Source organism: Acipenser ruthenus, chromosome 16, assembly GCF_902713425.1.
Source record: "Acipenser ruthenus chromosome 16, fAciRut3.2 maternal haplotype, whole genome shotgun sequence".
Lineage (NCBI taxonomy): Eukaryota > Metazoa > Chordata > Actinopteri > Acipenseriformes > Acipenseridae > Acipenser > Acipenser ruthenus.
In genome coordinates this window covers 1,202,499-1,212,998 of record NC_081204.1, presented here as the reverse complement: position 1 = coordinate 1,212,998, position 10,500 = coordinate 1,202,499, and the positions used below count along the sequence as shown (strand labels likewise).

Here is a 10,500-nt window from a genome sequence, read left to right as displayed (position 1 = left end):
TTCTTTTAGACCAGGGCTTGAGTGTCCATGGCGACGGGTGTCATTAATTAGTGTCTCCCAGCAGTGCTTTATTTTCCATTCTTTTACTGAGTAATAACAGAACGTTTGAACTCCATAGAAAACAATGGGAGAGCAGTGTTCTGTTCTGTAACGTGGGGTATCCCTTTTAAAAGTTGTTCACTAATTTTGCAGTTTTCCTATGCTTTTCTTAATGGTGTATTACCGTAGTTTCCCATGGCTTGCAGTGTTTTTTTTAATATGCTTTACCATACCTGTCTGGTCTTTACAATGCTTTCCTATGCTTTACCATGCTTTCAATATGCTTTATCACCCTTTGCTATGTATTTACGATGGGAAGCAACTGTGCGTTACTATCCTCTTTCACTATGCTTTCCAGCTTTGCTCTTACATTCATAATTTGCACAATAAATCTTGTTCATTCACATCCAGCAAGACATAATCAGCTTTACATTTGTGCTAGTATTCCCCCGTCACCCCCCAGTTCCAACCTGAGGAAGGAGGTCAGAGGTCACGGCACAGCAGCGGTTACGGTAAAGAGTACACAGAAACATTCCCATCCTGCGAGCCCCGAGCTAGCGGACTCTACCATCCTGTTCAAGACCTTCTAGGAAACCTGATCCCACTGCCCCGCGACTCCAAACACTGACAGGTACAGAGAGGGGGGAGCCACAGCAATAGGAAGAGGTTCGCAAGAGGGGTTTCCACAGTGAACACAGCGCTCCTTCCATCATTTTCAAGGGTCGTATCTTGGTTCTCCCTACTAATGAAATACAAAACATGACCTCCCCCGACACCATCACAGTTTGTTGTCATTAAAGAGTCACTAGTGGGTTTCCGAAAAATATAGCGGTACACGTCCTCTTGTGTTGCTACAACTGTTTAAATAATGTGCCTGTCATTTTTCTTTTCATTGTTAACATCCTGACAACTTTTTACACTCAACTTTAAAGTCTGTTTCAAAGCTTTTTACAAAATGTCCACTCAGCTTTGTTTTGACACCGGTCCTTTTTTAAGACAATGTGATGATGAGAATTAACTCAAAAGCAAAAAATACCATGTGGGCATTCTGACACCATCTCTGAATATGTAATACAATATAGTATTATGTAGAATATTGTGTAGTTTACTAGAACTATGTAGCTGACTGAAAAGTAACAAAGGCATTTAAAAAAGACAAAAAAGCAGATCCGGTTTACCCTGTCTGTACGACGACACAGGTTCAGCATGTTTAAACACAACATCAGTTTGTATGCATTTTGACATAACTTGCTTCTACCAAAGTTAGTCCTGGCTATCTTTTCAAACCCATGTTATCCCTTATAAAAGTTAATCAGAGTAAAAGCATAGCAAAGTGTATAAAGCACAGTGAAAGCATGATAAAGCATTAACAAGAGTAAAGCACAGAGAGGTATGATAAAGCACATGGAAACATTGTAAAGCATAGGCAAGCATTGTAAAGTCCAGAGAGGTCTGGTAAAGCATAGGGAAGCATTGTAAAGCCCAGAGAGGTCTGATAAAGCATAGGGAAGCATTGTAAAGCCCAGAGAGGTCTGGTAAAGCATAGGGAAGCATTGTAAAGCCCAGAGAGGTCTGGTAAAGCATAGGGAAGCATTGTAAAGCCCAGAGAGGTCTGGTAAAGCATAGGGAAGCATTGTAAAGCCCAGAGAGGTATGGTAAAGCATATAAAAAAAACCTGTCACAAGTATACAATGGGGAAAACTGCAAAATTACCATGCAAATCTACCGTGGTAAGCTTTTATAAGGGATGAGCCTTGAATTAAATGTGATACTCGGGATTGTCATCCCACTGTGCAATGCAACGGAGGGGACAGAGTCCTGGCTTTCAGATTATTGCAGTAGCAGAGCCAAGGACTTTCCAGACCGCCTCATGAAGGCACTCAAGGTTGAAAAGTCAGCAGGGGACCTCCGAGGGCTAGGCCCCCCCCGTACAGAACGGCTGCAGGAAGAAGGCTGGGAGCTGCCCACACACCACCAGAGTCCTGGCGTCTCTCAGAGCCACTTCCTGTCAGGCACAAACACACTTCCTGCCTCCCTTCCTGTTCTCCTGGTGCAGGGAGAAAGCCGACAGGCTAGCTGGGAACACCTGCAGGACAGCTCAGCTGTGCAGAGGGGCACTGTGTGTGCTTTAAAATAATATGAATAATAATCCTCATCAGAAGAACAATAATAATGATGGTAATAATAATAATAAAACTACTGCTACTAATAATATTATGAAGTTTTGAAGCATGTATGGAAAGGTAGGAAACATTTTATATCAAAGTTTGTATGTTTTTTTTTCAATTGCTTTTTAATATTTACCTTATAATTTTTCTCTCAATCTGCCTTCACCTGGTTTTGAAATTGCTCTGCAAAGATGTAGACAAAATGTTTCCCAGCATGTAGGCTTCTCCAGGCATGCACAAAGCCAAGCAAAGGCGAAAAAATGGTAAGAACTCAATGTTGGATCTTTTTTTACTTGCATTTTTTTCTGTTCTGGGGTCATCTACTGTGAGGCAGTGCACTATAAAGAAGCTTTGATTCAAATATCATGTGAACAGTTTGGAATGGCAGTGATTGCCTGCTTTACTTTTATTATACATGTGTATATATTTCTTAATGTTGCTTAAAAATGTCTCTTATTAAAATTGCACTTTGCGATGACTCCACCATGAAAGACAAGCTTTATTAAAACCCAGATTGTTGTTGTTGTCAATCAGAAAGCACAATAACCCAAACACTCCTCTCAGGTAGTGCGGAGAGTGAGCTGGGAAGCACACAGGGCCACTGTGTCTCACATGCAAACCTCTAATGGAAACAGACAGGTTAGGGGTTACAAAGAGGACAAGAAGTGTGCCAGAGAGTTCATGCACTGCCTTCTCCCTCCTTCAGAATAGGAACGTCTGATAGGTATTTAAATAAATCTGTAAAATATATACAGAGAGAAGTCATGCTTTTTTCCTTTTTTCTTTTTTTACCAACCTCTCAGGACCACCACTTTGAAAATGAGCTGATTGCTTTCAGCCTTTAAAAAAAAAAAAAAAGACTGCATGAAAGCGCCATTCACATAAATGGGTTTACATAAAGTTTACATAAATTACTGGAGAAATTACAATGTGTCAGACATAAGCATCGCTCCAGTGTTATGCACTGAGGAGCCTGCTGGACTCAATATCCCGGGGATATTTTCAGAAAGCTGGGTGATTGACAGGTTGTCAGGGCGGGCGAGAAGCTGCCGTTGGAGCTCTCCGCAGAGACAACCCCAGGATGTGTGGGGCATTACACAGCGTGCAATTAACACATGTGCTTCGTTACATTAATAAGAGGTCCTCCCAAGCTTGAACTCTTTGGCTTTTTTTTTTTCTTTTGTTCAAGTGAGCTGCCTTGCTGTTTTTCCTTTTAATTCAGGACCCCAATCATAACAAATAAAACCTGCATTAACTCCTGCAGAGTGCTTTTCCTCCTCCAACAGAATTTCATCCCTCGTCACTTGACCCGTCACTTTACTCTGTTTCATTATGACTCCATCCTTCTTGCTGCTTATATATATATATATATATATATATATATATATATATATATATATATATATGTGTGTGTGTGTGTGTGTGTGTGTATTACAGTGCAGTGTCAGCGTTTGACAGCTGTGATCGGAACATTTCAGTACAATAATGCTAGACTATACGCAGGTTAACAACAGCACTGCAGAGCTGAGAATGGAGTGTGCAGACTAGTGCTCATTATTAAGGTGCTGGTAATGATAGTGCTGGAGGGCTGAGAAAGTCACTACCAGATTGCAGAATTGCCCTTCCCCAGCAGGATGATTGAAATTATCTATACAACAGATACAAAGAGTGGCTCCTTTTGGAGAATTTAGCACAGTCTGATTTCTGTGACCTCTCTGAGTTCTCTGAAGAGCCAGCTGCCCGCAGTGTAGGTGCTATCATTTTTACACAGGTTTAGCAGGAGGCTGATGCAACGGCAGTAACTGCTGGTTTATTTCAATGTGATTCTGTGTTTGTGATGTCATCATGTCACCACGCAGTTCTGTTCTCATACGTCAGTTAATAGTCTGTATGTATTTTTGCTGTCCAGATTCCGGACTCCCTGATCTGTGAAGTGACTGGCGTTTGGATTGCTGGTCTCAGACGCTGGGGAGTCTGGTTCTCCCCTTCACACTGGGGGGTTCAGCCCTGTTAGAGGAAACCGCATCTTGTGTCAAAGAGCCGTTACACCACGGCCACAAGAAGATTGACCCGGCAACGAGATGAGTGCAAATCTAAAGACCACGAGGCAACTTTTTCTAACAATTTGAAGGTTGTAGATGGCATTTGTAATCAAACGCAAATAGTCCAATGTACATTTTCTGAACAATCTTGATTTGAGCTACTGAGTGAAACTACAGAAAGGTTGCCTGAGTGGTTTGATGAAATGAAGTGTTTTAGTTTACAGTTGTATTAGCTGTGCAGGGTTGTCCTGATCATCAGAGTCACTGAGCAGTGCCGTTCCAGTCCGCTCTGCTATGTGAGCTCAGGCTAGCAGGATACGAGTGGAGCTGCCATTCACAAACACCGCAGCCCAACACAATACAGGTCAGGGATGCCTTTCAGTAATACAGGAAGTCGTGAAGGAAACCTTCATGGATATTCTGAAAAATAATATATAGATTTTTTTTTTTTTAGCAACATTCTCGAAAGTCATGTTGTTAGAAGAGGTCGAAGCAAAGCTGCTTTTTGGAGAGCACACACACAGGCACATTGCCAACACCATTTTATAATGAATTGTTTTATTACATTGTAACGATAACTGTATGGTTAGCTCCTGTGTTATTACAGTGTAGCTGGGAGGTGCTCACATCAAACCTTTTAAACATCACAATGTTGCACTTGTGTATCAATATGCCCCCCTCGTCTGATGAAGCACAGAAAAAAAACTGCATCACGTACTTGAGAAAGCCTTTTATTCACACAGAATTGCCATTCACTGTGATGTTTAGACGAGCACAGGAGCGTGGCACTGATGAAACACAGAATTCAGCCAGACCTGTCTTTACTGGTCATCTGAAGCAGGTGGTCCGATTTGCTCTTTCTTAATCTGCGTGAATGAGAGACAGAGAGGCTCATTGAATATACAGCAGGGCATGTTCAGTACCTTGGGTGGTCAGGTTGCACTGCTAAAATAGAAAAATAAAAAGATGAGTAAACAAAAGGAATGCTGTGATGTTGTTTGACAGACGAGGATTAGAGTTTTATAAACAGGCGGTGTAGCCAGAGACCCAAAGCCTTTTAGATTAATTGTCCTTCACAGCGCCATGAAACATTGTGACTGCAGGGACACACGCAAACACTCGAACACACACACAAGCATTAAAATACTAACACACAAACACTTAACACACAGAGACTCACACAAACAGACACTAACATACACAGACCCATACTGACATGGTAACACAAATAGTTGTGTAGAATTCTTTCTTTAAGAGTTTGTATACAGTAGCCTTCATGACGTGGGGTCATGTGCAGAACTCTTCAAAATGAGCTATATCTCTATCTGAGATTCTTCCCTGGTAAAGGCACTACCATGTGGTGTGCAAGGTGAGTCTTACAGTCAGTCTTTCCACAGGTGAAGGGACCCAGCCCGCTAGTTCATCTCCTTAGCGTCTAGTCTGCCTTCTATATCTCATTACAAAGCTGGGTTTCTCTTCAAAGTTTCTCAGCCCTGTTACGAGCTCTGACGTATTCTTCTGAAACTCGCTTGTTCTGGTGTAAGGAAGAGAGATTGCATCCCCTGCATATGTTATGTGTTGCTAATACATTCCTATTGAATTCAAGGGATATAGATACCTCCACCAGATAGGTATGACACATTTAACACCTATTCACGTGGAACGACATCAGTTAATCAGAAACAGCAAAAGATACAGGATCTAGATTTGCAATTAGCAAAGCACAGAGCGTAGAGCATGGAACAATTAGCAGGAGCACTGTATGGGAATTAGCTGCAGATTATCTGATGAGTGTGATTGAGGTCGGGGGGGGGGGGGGGGGGGTCTGCCTGCATGGGACCTGGCAGGGACTCGAAAATATGGAGAGCGCTCTCAAAATCACTGCAGCCAAGCAGCTCTCTGTGGCTTATCTAGGAAAATGTATTCTCACCCTCATGAAGTATAGGATATATATATATATATATATATATATATATATATATATATATATATATATATATATATATATATATATATATATATAATGAAGAAAAGTAATTGATACACTGAAAACTCACAACTCACTATTTCAGTATTTCGGCTTCCTCCTCTTTCAGATATCGTAGACCAATGTTTGTGTTTCAGTTTGAAAGCTGCACAGTGACTTACAGATGAATGTTCTAAGAACACTGAGACACAGGTATTTCCGAGGTGGAGTTCCAATCCTAAAAGGATGCATTGTCTTCCAGGTTCAGTTGAGAAAAATAGCAGGGAGGTATTCCTTTTAAAAACAAATGTTGTAGGACTGCTTTTGAAGACGGAAATCCAGAAATAATGGTCAAATACTACACCCCCCCCCCCCCCCCCTCCCCGACAAAAATGAGTCTTCCATCCACTGAAATCGGGACACTTGGCTGCAGTCGTGTTTTCATCGCTTTGCGGGTTAAACAGTAACCCGCTGTTCGTCTGTTGTTCGCTAGGTGTCACTGTTCTCTTTCAAATAACGCACTTCGTCTGAGCTTTCTATAAGCCCTTATACACCAGCAAGACATTCATCCTTAATGGGCTATAATCATGTAAACACGCATAATGCATTTCTCCATGCCAACACTAAAATAATTACACAGTCTCTGTACCCGTGTTAGTGTTTGGAATGTCTTCATTACATTCGTCAGAGTTGGGGCGCGTGTTTTACACACCTAACCGTTTATAGGACAGTGATTCTGTGAAAAGGTCATTTTTTTAAAGAGCAGAAGGTATACAAGGATGTTAAATATTCCAGGTTCTATGACTTTGTGCCTGACCTTTTGCAGTAAACGAACTAATCCCAGAATATAATAGTCCTTCATAGAGATATGGAAAATGGCTGCTCTTTATCGCAGTTGCCTGGGCGACCATCAGAGCGCCGGGCTCGTGGAGATGCTGGGGCGGTTATTAAAGTCGAGTTGTCTATATTGGAAAAATACAGCTTTGTGTCATCCCGTGTCACTCACAGCTCTCGATACACCATATTCGAGACGTTTTAATAAATGGAAGATTTTTTTTTCTTTTCTGCCGGAGCTGCGAATGCAAATACTTTGAGCAAGATTAGATTTCTTTCTTTCTTTCATTGCACTAAAATGTCCTTGTAAATGCTACATAAAACACGTGTTGTATGCTATACTGCAATACATTGTGCTAGGCTGCTGGTGAAATAATATACATGCAAATACAGAACACAACGATCTACGCTATATATTAACACTACTTTATATAAACTTATATATATATATATATATATATATATATATATATATATATATATATATATATATGTAAACGATGAACATGCTAAAATATTTAAAACATATATGCTCGTATGATATTTTTTACAGCATAAGGTTTTTAATTAAAACAAATTCAGCAAACGCAACATGCAGAGGTTAATTACGCTTTTGCAAATATTGTATAACCCTGGTACAGCCGTATCCTATATGCATTGCTTTTTTAGTTAATAGCGTGCTTGTTTTCTGTGCAATAACGTGACTGCAATTCACAATCCGATTAAAAACGTCTTTAGATTTGTTGTGACGATCTTGTGATTTTTTTTCAGTTTTGTAATTAGGATTGTTGTTATTTTGACATGATTGTTTTCAGGCGCCATGCATTTCAGTTGCTGTTAGTTATGTGTATAGACATTCACACTTTGCTAGAAGAAAGAGAAGCAAGAGAAGGCGGGTTTGTTTGCAGTGAAGCAGTTAAAGGAAGGGTGTGTGTTAATCTGTACGTGAAGATAATAAACGTGTATACACGCAGGTGGCCTGCGTAATTACAGGGCTTAGAACGTTGGCGACAGTGACGCAATAGATGTAGGTTATTTCACTGGAACCGGACATTGTGCCGGTGTTTAATACAACTTGCATGCCTATTTAATGAAACGCGTGCGTTTTAACTTGTTTTAAATGTTTATTATTATTATTATTATTATTATTATTATTATTATTATTATTATTATTATTATTATTTTTACAACTTTAAGGTATTTATTTAGATTGACATGTGTAACTTACAGTTTGTGTGTTTGTGTGTGGGGGGGGGGGGGGGGGGGCATTACAGTAATACAAGGATTTTTTTTTTTTTACACCAGTTTGTTTGTTTGTGACAACACAATCCACGATCCCTTTCAGAAACATTTCCCTAAACGGTATTGTTATTTAAACATTTTTAGGAGTGTCTCCCAGTAACTCGAGTTGACTTGTCATCATCACCGGTGAGTGATGCGCGCCTGAAGGTTGTAAACCCGACCGCTGAGCAAGAAGAGGACACGGGCTCGATGTGGTGATAAGGCGCGCCGCTCTTCAAGACGTTCGGAGATAGGAACCGGACCAACAGGGGGGGCTTCAGAAACCTCCAGCAACATCCATTCAATAGGGCTCTCGTCATTCCTTTAACAGACAAAAGAAAGTTGAGCCTACAAGTGTGTCTGTCGACTCATTACTTTCGCTACGGCTGTACCCCCTACACCACACAACGCAATCTAAAATGAATACATTCTATTTGAAGCATGCAAGTTAGTAGAGATCTCATATTGTTTCAATAAACCACCAGAACACGACATTATGTATTTCAATTGCTGGATTGCAGGGTATTAAATAAAATACATGCTAGAATACCGCCATTCTATACGAGTCACAGTGAAGTATATATATATATATATATATATATATATATATATATATATATATATATATATATATATATATATGACAACATCCCTCTGCTTCGTGGCGCTGTATCGATATCTTAAGATATGACTTCATTAGTTTTCTTTGTGACATCAGAATGTAGTTTTGCTGTATTCAGTTTTTTTTTTTAATATCTATCAAATCGTCACTTTGCAGCCTGTACTGTTTATATGCTTGTGAGCAAACATCTTCCCCGTTATACCGAGGCAGCGGAATATCTTCTTTTCATACACGGAGGCCAGAAAAGTGTGTTTAAGAAATTAGAAGCATACGTTTAAATTCTGCCCTTACAATAATTTGTTGGATATATATATATATATATATATATATATATATATATATATATATATATATATATATATATATATATATATAATAGAACCACCAGGAAATAACGCATTATTATTATTAGTAGTATTATTATTAGAAACGTTATCACGTACATTTTTTCTTCATCAATTGTTTTGCAACCCTTGCAGTGTTTCCTACAATAACTACCGTTATGTAATGTATCGGAGAGTTCAGAACAGCATTGTACGGATATGTATGTACAGATAATTAATGTAGGCCTATATGTATGAACACACTGCAGTGTGTGTTTCTGCAAAAGATTGATATCCAATACTAATTCAATTGAAATGGTCAGTTATTTGATGAATCAATAAAAGTACAATTAAACTACACTACATAAACAATATATATATTGGAAAATAAAATAATAATAATAATAATAATAATAATAATAATAATAATAATAATAATAATAATAATAATAATAATAATAATACAGCTTTTAAATTAGTGCCACATGAAAGCGGATCTCGCTCATTCAGATTTTAATGATCGCTTCCTCGTATATATCTTGATAAAATAAAAAGATTTTAAAAATTTGGACGAGAGATAAGATAATCAAATCACACCTCTGAAAGACACACAAACATGGATGTAGCCTGATTAACAAACAAACCACGGGTACTTACTACATAGATACAGCCTTTTCCTTTTATTTCCACTAAAACTGTTAACAAATATACTTATATATATATACAACATATCGAAACGTGGGCAGCTGGCTCTTTGAGCTAATATATATATATATATATATATATATATATATATATATATATATATATATATATATATATATATATATATGAAAGAAAAGGTTTTTTAAAAATGTACACAAACAGTTTAAAAGATTAAAAAATCTTTCAGGACATTTCGGGCAAGAAGCCCTTCTTCAGCTGTTTAAAATAGCCTGTACAAATATTGTCTGTAAAATAAAATAATAGAATTAAAAAAGTATATTGAATTATATTGGGGAAATGTCATCATAGATATATATATATATATATATATATATATATATATATATATATATATATATATATATATATATATATATATATATATATATATATATATAGTGTATGTATGTGTGTGTGTGTGTATATATATATATTATTTTCTAGGTCCTATCTGTCTATCAAGCGGCGAGATCTCCACTGGTAAATGATGCATTAGATGCAGAGAATGTATTTGTTGTGT

The 10,500-nt window shown here is 38.3% G+C and overlaps 1 long non-coding RNA gene across 1 annotated transcript; it reads left to right on the top strand.

The window, feature by feature from the left end:
• Window positions 1–2,085: 2,085 nt before the first annotated feature.
• LOC117411798 (uncharacterized) lies at window positions 2,086–5,110 on the top strand. The gene is made up of 3 exons (XR_004545855.3): window positions 2,086–2,217; window positions 2,399–2,470; window positions 4,117–5,110. It is a non-coding gene; the product is annotated as an uncharacterized LOC117411798 (long non-coding RNA).
• The last annotated feature ends 5,390 nt before the right edge of the window (window positions 5,111–10,500 follow it).